The sequence below is a fragment of the Coregonus clupeaformis genome, chromosome 35, assembly GCF_020615455.1.
Source record: "Coregonus clupeaformis isolate EN_2021a chromosome 35, ASM2061545v1, whole genome shotgun sequence".
Taxonomy (NCBI): Eukaryota; Metazoa; Chordata; class Actinopteri; order Salmoniformes; family Salmonidae; genus Coregonus; species Coregonus clupeaformis.
The window spans coordinates 2858286-2871474 of NC_059226.1; the positions used below are offsets into that span (position 1 = coordinate 2858286).

Consider the following 13189-nt stretch of genomic DNA (forward strand, 5'->3'; position numbering starts at 1 on the left):
TGTTTGATCGGGTTCAAGTCCGGGCTCTGGCTGGGCCACTCAAGGACATTCAGAGACTTGTCCCGAAGCCACTCCTGCGTTGTCTTGGCTGTGTGCTTAGGGTCGTTGTCCTGTTGGAAGGCGAATATTTGCCCCAGTCTGAGGTCCTGAGCACTCTGGAGCAGGTTTTCATCAAGGATCTCTCTGTACTTTGCTCCGTTCATCTTTACCTCGATCCTGACTAGTCTCCCAGTCCCTGCCGCTGAAAAACATCCCCACAGCATGATGCTGCCATCCCCATGCTTCACCGTAGGGATGGTGCCAGGTTTCCTCCAGACATGACGCTTGGCATTCAGGCCAAAGAGTTCAATCTTGGTTTCATCATACCATGCACTGTCAACTGTGGGACCTTATATAGACAGGTGTGTGCCTATCCAAATCATGTCCAATCAATTGAATTTACCACAGGTGGACTCCAATCAAGTTGTAGAAACATCTCAAGGATGATCAATGGAAATAGGATGCTCCTGAGCTCAATTTCGAATCTCATAGCAAAGGGTCTGAATACTTATGTAAATAAGGTATTGATGTTTTTTTATTTTTAATACATTTGCAAACATTTCTCAAAACCAGTTTTCGCTTTCTCATTATGGGGTATTGTGTGTAGATTGCCGAGGCTATTTATTTATTCCATTTTAGAATAAGGCTCTCATGTAACAAAATGTGGACAAAGACAAGGGGTCTGAATACTATACACAATTATGCCCATTCTGGGCCTGGCATGGGTAGTCTACCTACATGATGAGATCATTATGAGAGCAAGATTATATTTTTTTGTCAAACGGCAGCCAAGCATCAATCATCGTGTCACCAGAATAAGACCCCTCGATATTTATTATGAATTATTTCAACTATATAAAATAGCCTACATAAAGCCAACAAATAAAAACATTGCATCCTGCAAGTAGAACATATCCTGATAAAACTAAATAACCTATAAATCAAATTGGCTACGCATGGCCTGTCTGCAACGAACTTGAAACATTGTATCAACTGTCAAATGGGTCCGGCCCTAAGCTCGCCCTAGCAAACTTGCAACATTGTATAACATATTCTGGGGCCCTCAGAGTTTCCGTGCAAGCGATAAGAAGTCATCAGGTATTTTATGATGTTTCCACTGTATCAGAGCATTACATTTTTCCCTTTCATGCCGAATGATTATCGAAAGGGAGAGAGATTAAAATATTTTTCAAATACATTAAGGAACTATTGTCATTCTCAATGGATTCTAAAAACAGACTTTGTTTACTTGCTGTTTGAGGTGAAGAAAAAATTACTTTCAGAAGCTCCACAGCTCATTAGGGGTGATGAGTTAAGACAATCAGAAATACTTTTAGACATCCCCAAATGGGCACATTTATAGGCCTACATTTGCGCACAGGTCAGGTAGCCTAGGCCTACTTCTATATGCATAATCAGGTGCGCGTCCTTACTCAACATTGACAGGAGCACTCCAAACAAAAGACAATGAATAAATTGACAAAACTCGTAAATGGAATGAAATAAACCAAAACTTGTTTCTCACAAGTATAGCATAGGTTGTGAGCTCTGCAAACAATGTGTTCACTCCGACAATGGGACTGGTAAACGACTGTAATAATAATATATTGAATGCATTAACAGAAATTACCGTAGCCAAACAAACATTGTAAATTAGAAATGATGGGAATTAACGGTAAATGTAGTACTGGTGATATGTAATGGGGAATTGATATACACTAACAATCAAAGGGCAAACAATTCACACAATGAAGTTATGAAACAATAAATGTGCACAAAATGGCGGGAGAGAGCGCATTCTGGAGAGAGACGTGCCTAGTGCATCTTAGCCACACTCCCCTTGTTCTTGGACCGTGATATCCCCGCGGCCCCCGCAATGGATTAGTCTACTGACACAGGCGCGAATCAGACAGGTGTCTCGTGTGCCATGAAAAATATATATATTTGCGACTGCTCAACAAAAAAAAATCTTGCTCGACCAACAATCGACCAGTCGACTAAATGGGGTCAGGCCTAATTTGCGCATAAATGCTTTTCCAACGCCATTTCTCACATAATTAATTTTACAGACAAAGATCCCACCATATCGAACAAACAAATAGTTTGTTGACATTTATAAAATTGTACCTGCATTTCCTGTTTCAATCAGCAAAGTCGTGACATTTTTCATGTGTCAGGTAATTCATCTGCATTAAATGGTTGGATGGAACTCTGGTTTATGTTAGAGTTTACAGAGTTGTGGACTTGAGTCATAAATTTGATGACTTGAGACTCGACTTGATAGAAGATAAAATAACTTGGACTTGGAGCCTCAAGACTCGGGACTCCTCTTTGACTTGAGACTGATGACTTGAAATTATCTGGCCAGGTTTTGTCACGTATTTTGTGGCACAGTCTCCATGGATTACTCTCCACGCATCCAGAGACAGTAGCCGCAGCATCTCCCTTGCAAAAAAAACTTGCAACAGATTGGCTAGTGTAACGCACATATGGCCCTCTGATTGGATCTGCAAACGGTCAATCAACACAGATTGGGTGAGCTAGTGAACAGATTGCTGATTTGCTGTACAGCTATAGGATCGGGTGCAGCGCAAACGTCAAATTGTGGGGAGAGAGGATTGCCATAATAAATTAATATGCAGTTGGGTGATCTAGAACATTAACTGTTTACTTTGTAAGCTCACCAGCAATGGAGCATCAAGCAACAATTAGGCCTACTAGTATAGGCCTACTGGTTTTTGGTATTTCAAAATTGCAATAGGTGCGTCTCTCCACTTGCGCTCTCCAAACTCCCACAAGTGGAGAGCGCTTGTTCTCTTGTTGAAATGTTCAGTGGTGGAAAAAGTACCCATTTGTCATACAGTGCCTTCAGAAAGTATTCATACCCCTTGACTTATTCCGCATTTTCTTGTGATACAGCCTGAATTCAAAATGGATGAAATGCGGAAATATCTAATTTACATAAGTATTCACACCCCTTTGCTGTGGCACTCAAATTGAGCTCTGGTGCATACAATTTCCTTTGATCATCCTTGATGTCACTACAACTTGATTGGAGTCCACCTGTAGCCAATTCAATTGTTTGGACATGATTTAGAAAAAACACACCTGTCTATATAAGGTCCCACAGTTGACAGTGCATGTCAGAGCAGAAACTATACTATGAATTCCAAGGAACTGTCCGGAGAGCTCCGAGATAGAATTGTGATGAGGCATATATCTGGGGAAGGGTATAAAACTATTTCTAGAGTGTTGAATGTTTCCAAGAGCACAGTGGTCTCCATCATTGGGAAATATGGAACTGCCTAGAGCTGGTTGAACAACCAAACTGAGCAACCGGGCAAGAAGGACCTTGGTCAGGGAGGTGACCAAGAAACCAATGACCGCTCTGACAGAACTACAGAGTTAATTTGCTGGGATGGAAAAACCTGCCAGAAGGGCAACAGTCTCTACAGCACTTCACCAATCTGGCCTTTATGGGAGAGTGGCCAGATGGAAGCCACTCCTGAGAAAAAGGCACATGACAGAACACCTGGAGTTTGCAAAAAGGAAAGTGAAAGACTCTGAGGGTGGGTTGCACCAACATGGATTAACTCTTAAACTGGGTTAAATCAAGGTTTATCAATTAATCTAGTTGCGCCACATTTTAAACCTAGATTTTAAATTAATCCTAGTTAAATTAAATCCTTCCTCTAATCTAAGTTTAGTTTTCACTTTAAACCTAGATTAATTTTAAGCCTGTTGCTACATTTAGATTTGAGATTAATTCTAAACTGCCACTTGAGATGGTTTAACTGATCAAATGGCAGCATATCTACTGTGGAGAGACCAAAACGACAGAGTTCCTCAGAGAATAATTAGAGACAGGTTAAATCCTGTTGAATTTTATGATAATGATGAGTTTTCAAGACGATACCGCTTCTCCAAGGACTCTGTAATGCAACTGAAAAGAAAGGTTGGACCAACCATTAAGCATGGATAGGAATATGGCTGTACTCCCACTACTTCAGCTCTTGGTGACCCTACGGTTCTACGCAACTGGATGTATCCAGATGGTGGATGGGGACCTTTTTGGACTCCACAAGTCAGAGTTTCCAGTGCTATTGCCAGTCTGAAGAACCAGTACATAAGGTTCAAGCCTACGGAGGAAACAGCAGCTGGATTTTACAGGAGAGCTAGATTCCCAGGTGTACTAGGGGCGACAGACTGTACACACATTCCTATTCCCAACCCTGGTGCCGAGAATGGAGAACTATTCCGTAATCGGAAAGGTTACCGCTCCATCAACGGGCAGGCTGTCTATGATGACAAAGGTCAGCTCACCAACATCGTAGCTAGATGGCCAGGATCCACCCATGACAGCAGAATCTTTGACAATAGTCGTCTGTGTGCAATGCTGGAAAGGGGGGCATATGAAGGCCACATACTAGGTGACAATGGATATGCCTGTCGTGGATACCTTATACTCCCCTTTTAAACCCCCAGACACATGAAGAGAGAGAATACAACACCTCTCATATCCTGGCAAGAGGTCTCACAGAGAGAGTTTTTGGAGTGTGGGGGAAAAAAAGATTCCTGTGCCTAGAGGAGGGGCTCCGCACAAAGATGGACACTACACTGACGATCATTATTGCGGTGGCAGTTCTGTATATGGCAAGAGACAAGGAGACGAGCTACCTGAGGAGGCTGAGGAGGACCTACCTGAGGAGAATGCAGAAGATGGCCAGGTGCAACATGCTGCCAATGCAAATGGGAATGCTGTGAGGAGAACCTTGATTGAGAACCATTTTGCAGCCTAAGGTGTATATAATGTAACATTGTTAACATATAAAAAGCAATATTATACTTTGATCGACACACACAATTCATAATTAGGCTATCTGTATTCAAATGTATTATTTAGACTTTGTTATTCTCAATACCATACAGGGTGGAACTGGAAGCACCAGAACACAAGAGTGGGGACAAGACTGGAGGACACCACATTGCTTGGGAAAGCATTGTTTTAATAAATAATTGTTTTAATAAATAATTGCTTAAATAAATAAAAAGATCAGCATTCTTTACACAGTGGCCATTTGTTTCCCTGAAGCAGTTTCTGTTTCTGAATTTGCAGTAGCTCTTTTTGTAAATTCCGGACCTCAATCTGCAGTTGATTTTTCTCTCTCTCCAGCTCCAAAACATCAATATGAGCTTGGTTCATGTCAGTTCTGGGGCGTTTGCTTGGCCTGTCCAGGCACTGCTGGTTCTCCACGGCATAGGGTGTCAGCTCAACTAAAGGAAAGGAAAGACAGAAAATTAACTCATTATTAGAAGGCTATTTACGTACAACAATTGAATTGGGGCGTATGATATGCCCAGCCTTGGTACGAATGATGATGTTATGCAACATGATGTAATGGGCCTGATAACGGTAACATTGTAGTGAAGTAGCTAGCATTAATGTTAGTTTTAACGTGCATTATAGTCATTGATATTTACCAGTTATTTATGCTTACTAAATATTGGTGGGTCGAGTTGTCCGTCGTCATCATATGGGTTAAGGAGAGGGGCAAACTGCTGGGGAATCATCTCTCATATCTTCTGGGAGAGAGGATCAATTCCCTTGGACGGAGGCTCCCCTCTGGTCTGAAATAGCCCCCGCCTCTCCTCTGCTGCATCCTTTTTGGCTTTCGCTTTCAAGTTTTTCCAGCAGGCCTTCATCCGATGTGAGGCCCTCTTCTCTTTAATCCGTGTCGATCCATTAAATCTGTTGCATAAAATGGCCCAGGTTTCTTCCTTCTCTTTGACAGTCGTGTTGTGTGTCTTTTTATCCTCCAGTACGTTACTAAATTCCTCCATCAGCTCCGACAAGGTTTTTTCATAAGCAGAGAAATTTGAAGAACTTTGACGTGCCATGATCAGGTGGCTAGCGGACAAATAATAAATGGCTAAAAGACAATAAATTATATTTTATGCTAGCTAGTGTGGGGATCTATTTTCTTATAACTAGATGTGATGCCTAGCTTAGAAAGAATGCATTAATGACTAAACATAATAAGTTTGTGCTGTACTGATCTAGACTGTTTAATATAACAAGCTGTGATTAATGTGGGGAACTATTGGGGAGTAGGGGGAGATAAGACTTGTGTGTCTCACACAGACACAAACACAGCCTCTTTGTTAAACCGCACTCAAGGACATGTGTACTGCAAAAGTGCTGACTCGGGACAAGTTGTGGAGATAACAATTAATGCCTGGCAACAGTGAAGCGCCAAGGGACTGGGACCAGCCTGTGCGCCAACGATAGGCTGAGTAAGTCTAAACCACACTCAGCCTCTACCCTGATAGGCCCAGCAAGGAGCGGGAACTATCACTGTCAGGGTATTTAAAGAAGAGCCTGTAATAAGGAACTTAGTTCTCTGTCTGCCCTGCGTGGTATTTCAGTGAGCCTGTATACGAACCATCATACTTATCATACATACATTTTGCATATAATAAATTACGCTTGGATTGAATATCTCTTGATTATGTTTTCTCTTATTCCAATACCAGATTTGAACTAACACTATTTCTAACACTAGCTTGGTTTATAAACTAGCTAGCTACAGTAGTTAACGTTAGCTAACAAATTAGTATTCTGTCTAGTACTGGTAAATAACGGATTTTATTTCAAATCAGCCAACTCATGAGAACCTTTCAAGATGGAGTTGCAGTAGTTCTAACGTTACATTGTTATTATTTTATAAAGGAACAGCAACTTTGTGGCCTCATTTGTCAAGTAGGCTAGCTACTTCGTTTCAACTCACGAAATACCTCATATATTGGTGTAATATGTCACTAATCATAGTTTAAAACCGTTAATCATAGATTTACTGATACAGATTTAAAATTAAGTGGTGCAACACATCTCTGATTAATTATAAACCTAGATTTACAAAACCTAGATTAGCTCTAATCCTATATTAATTTAAACTATGGTGGTGCAACCCACCCTGAGAGCATAAGGCGAAAGATTCTGTGGTCAGATGAGACAAAGTGAACAGTTTGGCCTGAATGCAAATGTCTGGAGAAAACCAGGCACAACTCATCACAGGTCTAACACCATCTCTGAGCACGTCAACCTGCCTGCCTTCTGCTGATTGCATGCCCCTACCACTGCTACAAGGTCCCTATTTTACAATTACATAATCAAAATGTGTTGTGGACAAAAATAATGAAAAGGCTGTCTGGTAGCCTCAATAAATAAGATTTTCAGTCATTGCATGTATAGATAATTTTTTACTTGACTTGAGACTTGAAAAAACGTGTGACTTGACTTGCTCTTAGAATGAACGACTTGGACCTGACTTGAGACTCGACCTGTTCTACTTGGGACTCGACTTGAGACTCGGACCTTGTGACTTGAGACTTGCTTGTGACTCGAATAATAGTGACTTGGTCCCACCTCTGGTTCTGTCCTGTCCCCACAGACTCCCAAGGCTGCACAGCCTACGACATGGTCATCAGTGAAGAGTTCTTCCATAAATGCCAGGTGTGTGTGTTTTTGCGCATGTGTTTGCGGGGGTGTGTGTGTAACTCCTTTGTACAAGGATCCTCTATTCCAGCAGTTTCTGATCGCTGTATCATTAGAGGGGCTGGAGAACAAATACAACCTGGAGCTCAGCCGAGGTGTGTGTGTTTGTGTGCGCCTGTATCTTTAGTGTGTGTGTAAGCTTGAATATGGATGTATTTTATTTTTTCATGTGTGTGTCTCGGTGGGTGGGTGTGTGTGTGTGTGAGTGAGTGAACATTAATCAGACAAGTGTTCTGCGCCAGCTGAGGTAATATCCCTTTGTTTCTCTCCTTACTTCATGTGTATTTCTCTACTTCCCTCCCAGACTGGAAGGTTCTGAAGAACAGGAAGTTTCTGGGCTCTGTGAACTAACAGATTATTCGCACCAAGAGAAAACCTGTGATTCAGGAAATACACCCCAAGTATGTTTTCGCTTTCTCTTTCTTGCGCGCTCTCGCTTTCTTTCTAGCACTCTCACTCACACACACACGTCACTCAAAACTCACTTCTTCTGTTATCAATACTTTTCCACTAGAGTGTGGTGTAGAGTTTACTACAGTCTGTATGTGGAAGAGTTCAATCTCCTCTCTCTCCCTCCCTCCCCCTTCAATCTTTCTTTTTCTCTCTCACTCTCACTCTCCACAGGGATACTCACACACCCCCAGAACCAGCCAAACGGTTGGTCTGTCTGAGTTGTCCACTGTGGATTTGATTGTCACATACCAAACTGGAACATCCTAATTTTCTCCTTCTTTCTCACTCTTGCTCTAACCCACCTCTCTCTCCCTCTCCTCTCCTCTCATCTCCTCTCTTCTCTCCATCCATCTCCAGGCCAGAGTTCTGTCTGCTGGTGGAGCCCCCTGTAGGTGATCCAGAGTTTATGATAGCAGAGATACAGCTGCCTGGAGTGGTGAGACAGAAGCCCAGTCCTAAACACATCCCTCTCCCCCTATACTCTGTGTTTAACCTCTTTCCCTATAGCAGGGGTGTCAAAGTCATTTTGCCCCAGGGGCCGCATTCAGAGGGCTGCACAGAAAATTGTTTATATAGGTCCATTATCATTTCTGCACAGTTTCAATTTGGTTTGAGTCATTTTAAAGTATATTGTGTTTGTTTTTTATTTTACTCAAACCACCCGGGGGCCGGATTATACCCCCTTGCAAGCCACATCATTATCATTTATACCGTTTCGACACCCCTACCCTATAGACTACGTCCTAAACGCATCCTTCACCACCTATACTCAAACCGTTTCCTCACCCTGTATCTATATACTATTTTGTAAACCCATTCTTAATTCCATATACTCAATGTGTTAAACTGATTCCTCACTCCCTCCCTATACTCTATGCCAATGTTCTTCTTAGCTGGTCCTGGCGACCCACAGGAAATTCTGGGGTTTGTTCCAGCCCAGCACCAACACAGCTTTTTCAAATAATTATTCAATCAACATACAGTGCCTTCGGAAAGTATTCAGACCCCTTGACTTTTTCCACATTTTGTTACGTTACAGCCTTATACTAAAATTGTTTAAATATATATATATACAGTGGGGGAAAAAAGTATTTAGTCAGCCACCAATTGTGCAAGTTCTCCCACTTAAAAAGATGAGAGAGGCCTGTAATTTTCATCATAGGTACACGTCAACTATGACAGACAAAATGAGAAAAAAATTCCAGAAAATCACATTGAAGGATTTTTTATGAATTTATTTGCAAATGATGGTGGAAAATAAGTATTTGGTCAATAACAAAAGTTTCTCAATACTTTGTTATATACCCTTTGTTGGCAATGACACAGGTCAAACGTTTTCTGTAAGTCTTCACAAGGTTTTCACACACTGTTGCTGGTATTTTGGCCCATTCCTCCATGCAGATCTCCTCTAGAGCAGTGATGTTTTGAGGCTGTCGCTGGGCAACACGGACTTTTAACTCCATCCAAAGATTTTCTATGGGGTTGAGATCTGGAGACTGGCTAGGCCACTCCAGGACCTTGAAATGCTTCTTACGAAGCCACTCCTTCGTTGCCCGGGCGGTGTGTTTGGGATCATTGTCATGCTGAAAGACCCAGCCACGTTTCATCTTCAATGCCCTTGCTGATGGAAAGGAGGTTTTCACTCAAAATCTCATGATACATGGCCCCATTCATTCTTTCCTTTACACGGATCAGTGCGTCCTGGTCCCTTTGCAGAAAAACAGCCCCAAAGCATGATGTTTCCACCCCCATGCTTCACAGTAGGTATGGTGTTCTTTGGATGCAACTCAGCATTCTTTGTCCTCCAAACACGAACGAGTTGAGTTTTTACCAAAAGTTCTATTTTGGTTTCATCTGACCATATGACATTCTCCCAATCCTCTTCTGGATCATCCAAATGCACTCTAGCAAACTTCAGACGGGCCTGGACATGTACTGGTTTAAGCAGGGGGACACGTCTGGCACTGCAGGATTTGAATCCCTGGCGGCGTAGTGTGTTAGTGATGGTAGGCTTTGTTACTTTGGTCCCAGCTCTCTGCAGGTCATTCACTAGGTCCCCCCGTGTGCTTCTGGGATTTTTGCTTGTGATCATTTTGACCCCAGGGTTGAGATCTTGCGTGGAGCCCCAGATCGAGGAGATTATCAGTGGTCTTGTATGTCTTCCATTTCCTAATAATTGCTCCCACAGTTGATTTCTTCAAACCAAGCTGCTTACCTATTGCAGATTCAGTCTTCCCAGCCTGATGCAGGTCTACAATTGTGTTTCTGGTGTCCTTTGACAGCTCTTTGGTCTTGGCCATAGTGGAGTTTGATGTGTGACTGTTTGAGGTTGTGGACAGGTGTCTTTTATACTGATAACAAGTTCAAACAGGTCCCATTAATACAGGTAACGAGTGGAGGACAGAGGAGCCTCTTAAAGAAGAAGTTACAGGTCTGTGAGAGCCAGAAATCTTGCTTGTTTGTAGGTGACCAAATACTTATTTTCCACCATAATTTGCAAATAAATTCATAAAAAATCCTACAATGTGATTTTCTGGATTTTTTTTCCTCAATTTGTCTGTCATAGTTGGACGTGTACCTATGATGAAAATTACAGGCCTCTCATCATCTTTTTAAGTGGGAGAACTTGGCATTGCACAATTGGTGGCTGACTAAATACTTTTTTTCCCCACTGTATATATATATATATATATATATATATATATATATATCCTCAGTAATCTACACACAATACCCCATAATGACAAAGTGAAAAACAGGTTTTTATAAATGTTTGCAAATGTATTAAAAATAATTTATTATTTACATAAGTATTCAGACCCTTTGCTTTGAGACTCGAAATTGAGCTCAGGTGCATCCTGTTTCCATTGATCATCCTTGAGATGTTTCTACAACTTGATTAGAGTCCACCTGTGGTAAATGTAATTGATTGAACATCATTTGGAAAGGCACACACCTGTCTATATAAGGTCCCACATTTGACAGTGCATGTCAGAGCAAAAACCAAGCCATGAGGTCGAAGGAATTGTCCGTAGAGCTCTGAGACAGGATTGTTTCGAGGCACAGATCTGGGGAAGGGTACCAAAACAATTCTGCAGCATTGAAGGTCCCCAAGAACACAGTGGCCTCCATCATTCTTAAATGGAAGACGTTTGGAACCACCAAGACTCTTCCTAGAGCTGGCCGCCCGGCCAAACTGAGCAATCGAGGTAGAAGGGCCTTGGTCAGGGAGGTGACCAAGAACCCAATGGTCACTCTGACAGAGCTCCAGAGTTCCTCTGTGGAGATGGGAGAACCTTCCAGAAGGACAACCATCTCTGCAGCACTCCACCAATCAGACATTTATGGTAGAGTGGCCAGACGGAAGCCACTCCTCAGTAAAAGGCACATGACAGTCCGCTTGGAGTTTGCCAAAAGAGTCCTTTGACTCTCAGACCATGAGAAACAAGATTCTCTGGTCTGATGAAACCAAGATTCAACTCTTGAAACCAAGATTCAACTCAACGCCTGAATGCCAAGCGTCACGTCTGGAGGAAACCTGGCACCATCCCTACGGTGAAGCATGGTGGTGGCAGCATCCAACAAGAAAACGACCCTAAGCACACAGCCAAGACAACGCAGGAGTGGATTCAGGACAAGTCTCTGAATGTCCTAGAGTGGCCCAGCCAGAGCCCAGACTTGAACCCGATCAAACATCTCTGGAGAGACCTGAATATAGCTGTGCAGCGATGCTCCCCATCCAACCCGACAGAGCTTGAGCGGATCTGCAGAAAAGAATGGGAGAAACGCCCCAAATACAGGTGTGCCAAGCTTTTAGCTTCATACCCAAGAAGACTCTGTAATCGCTGTCAAAGGTGCTTCAACAAAGTACTGAGTAAAGGGTCTGAATACTTATGTAAATGTGATATTTCAGTTTTTTATTTGTAATAAATTAGCAAACATTTCTAAAAACCTATTTTTGCTTTGTCATTATGGCTTATTGTGTGTAGATTTATTCCATTTTAGAATAAGGCTGTAACCTTAACAAAATGTGGAAAAAGTCAAGCGGTCTGAATACTTTCCGAAGGCACTGTAAGTGGCAGTGACTAATAGGGCCCAGAGTTTTTTTCTGTTCAAGTCAAGCGCAGTCAGGGAAAACTTGGGGTGATTATTATGACATGAATACATAATCCAGCAACCTTCTCTTGTCCTCACTCCCTCCCTCCCCCTCTTTCCAGGCCTCCTCTCTCTCTCCCTCGTTCTGGACCTTGGGGAGGACAGGCTGGTTCTGAATGCCCGGCCCTCCCTCTTTCATCTAGACTGTTTCACTCCCTTCTTCATTGACCAGGAGGGCAGCGTAGCACAGTACAACACCAACACACAGGTACACACACACATTCTAAAACACAGTACAGCTATTCTGATATTGACACTCTTTTCTTCTCCTCTCTCCCTCCCCTTTCTCTCATTACAGATTCTCACGGTGACAATGCCAGTGGTGTCTTCATGAAGAAACTGAATGTCAGATATTTATCCATTTGTTGTATATGAAAATAAAACTGTTATTATTATCACGGTCTGTGAGTGCTTATGTTCAAATCACTTCAGTTCGTCTTTGATAAATGAAGAGTTATCACACTAAACATTAGCCATGCATCATCATTATCACACCAGCCATATTAAGCCATAATAATCATTCAAACACTCTTGCAGTTAATCAACATGTATCCCAACAATACCCCATTCAACTGTCTCTTTAGTATGGGTTTTACTTGTTTAACTACTTGTTTCCCGGAGTCCCTCTATGAACGGAAGACCCTACTCGTGGAAAGAGAGGGAAGAAAATACTCATCCCACCTATTTATGGCCTTTTATTTCTGTCCCTGGTCTGCTCCTCTCATCCCCCTTGTGTCTCCCCCTCTCTCTCTCTCCCCTTTCGCTCTCTGTGTGTCTCTGTGTCTCTCCCTCTCTCTCTCCCCTTTCGCTCTCTGTGTGTCTCTGTGTCTCCCCCTCTCTCTCTCCCCTTTCGCTCTCTGTGTGTCTCTGTGTCTCCCCTCTCTCTCTCTCCCCTTTCACTCTCTGTGTCTCCCCCTCTCTCTCTCTCCCCTTTCGCTCTCTGTGTGTCTCTGTGTCTCCCCCTCTCTCTCTCTCCCCTTTCGCTCT

General features: G+C 42.5%; 1 pseudogene; it reads left to right on the plus strand.

Annotated features, from left to right (window-relative positions):
- The first annotated feature begins 4689 nt into the window (after nt 1-4689).
- LOC121550808 lies at nt 4690-12554 on the plus strand (annotated as a pseudogene).
- Nucleotides 12555-13189: the final 635 nt, after the last annotated feature.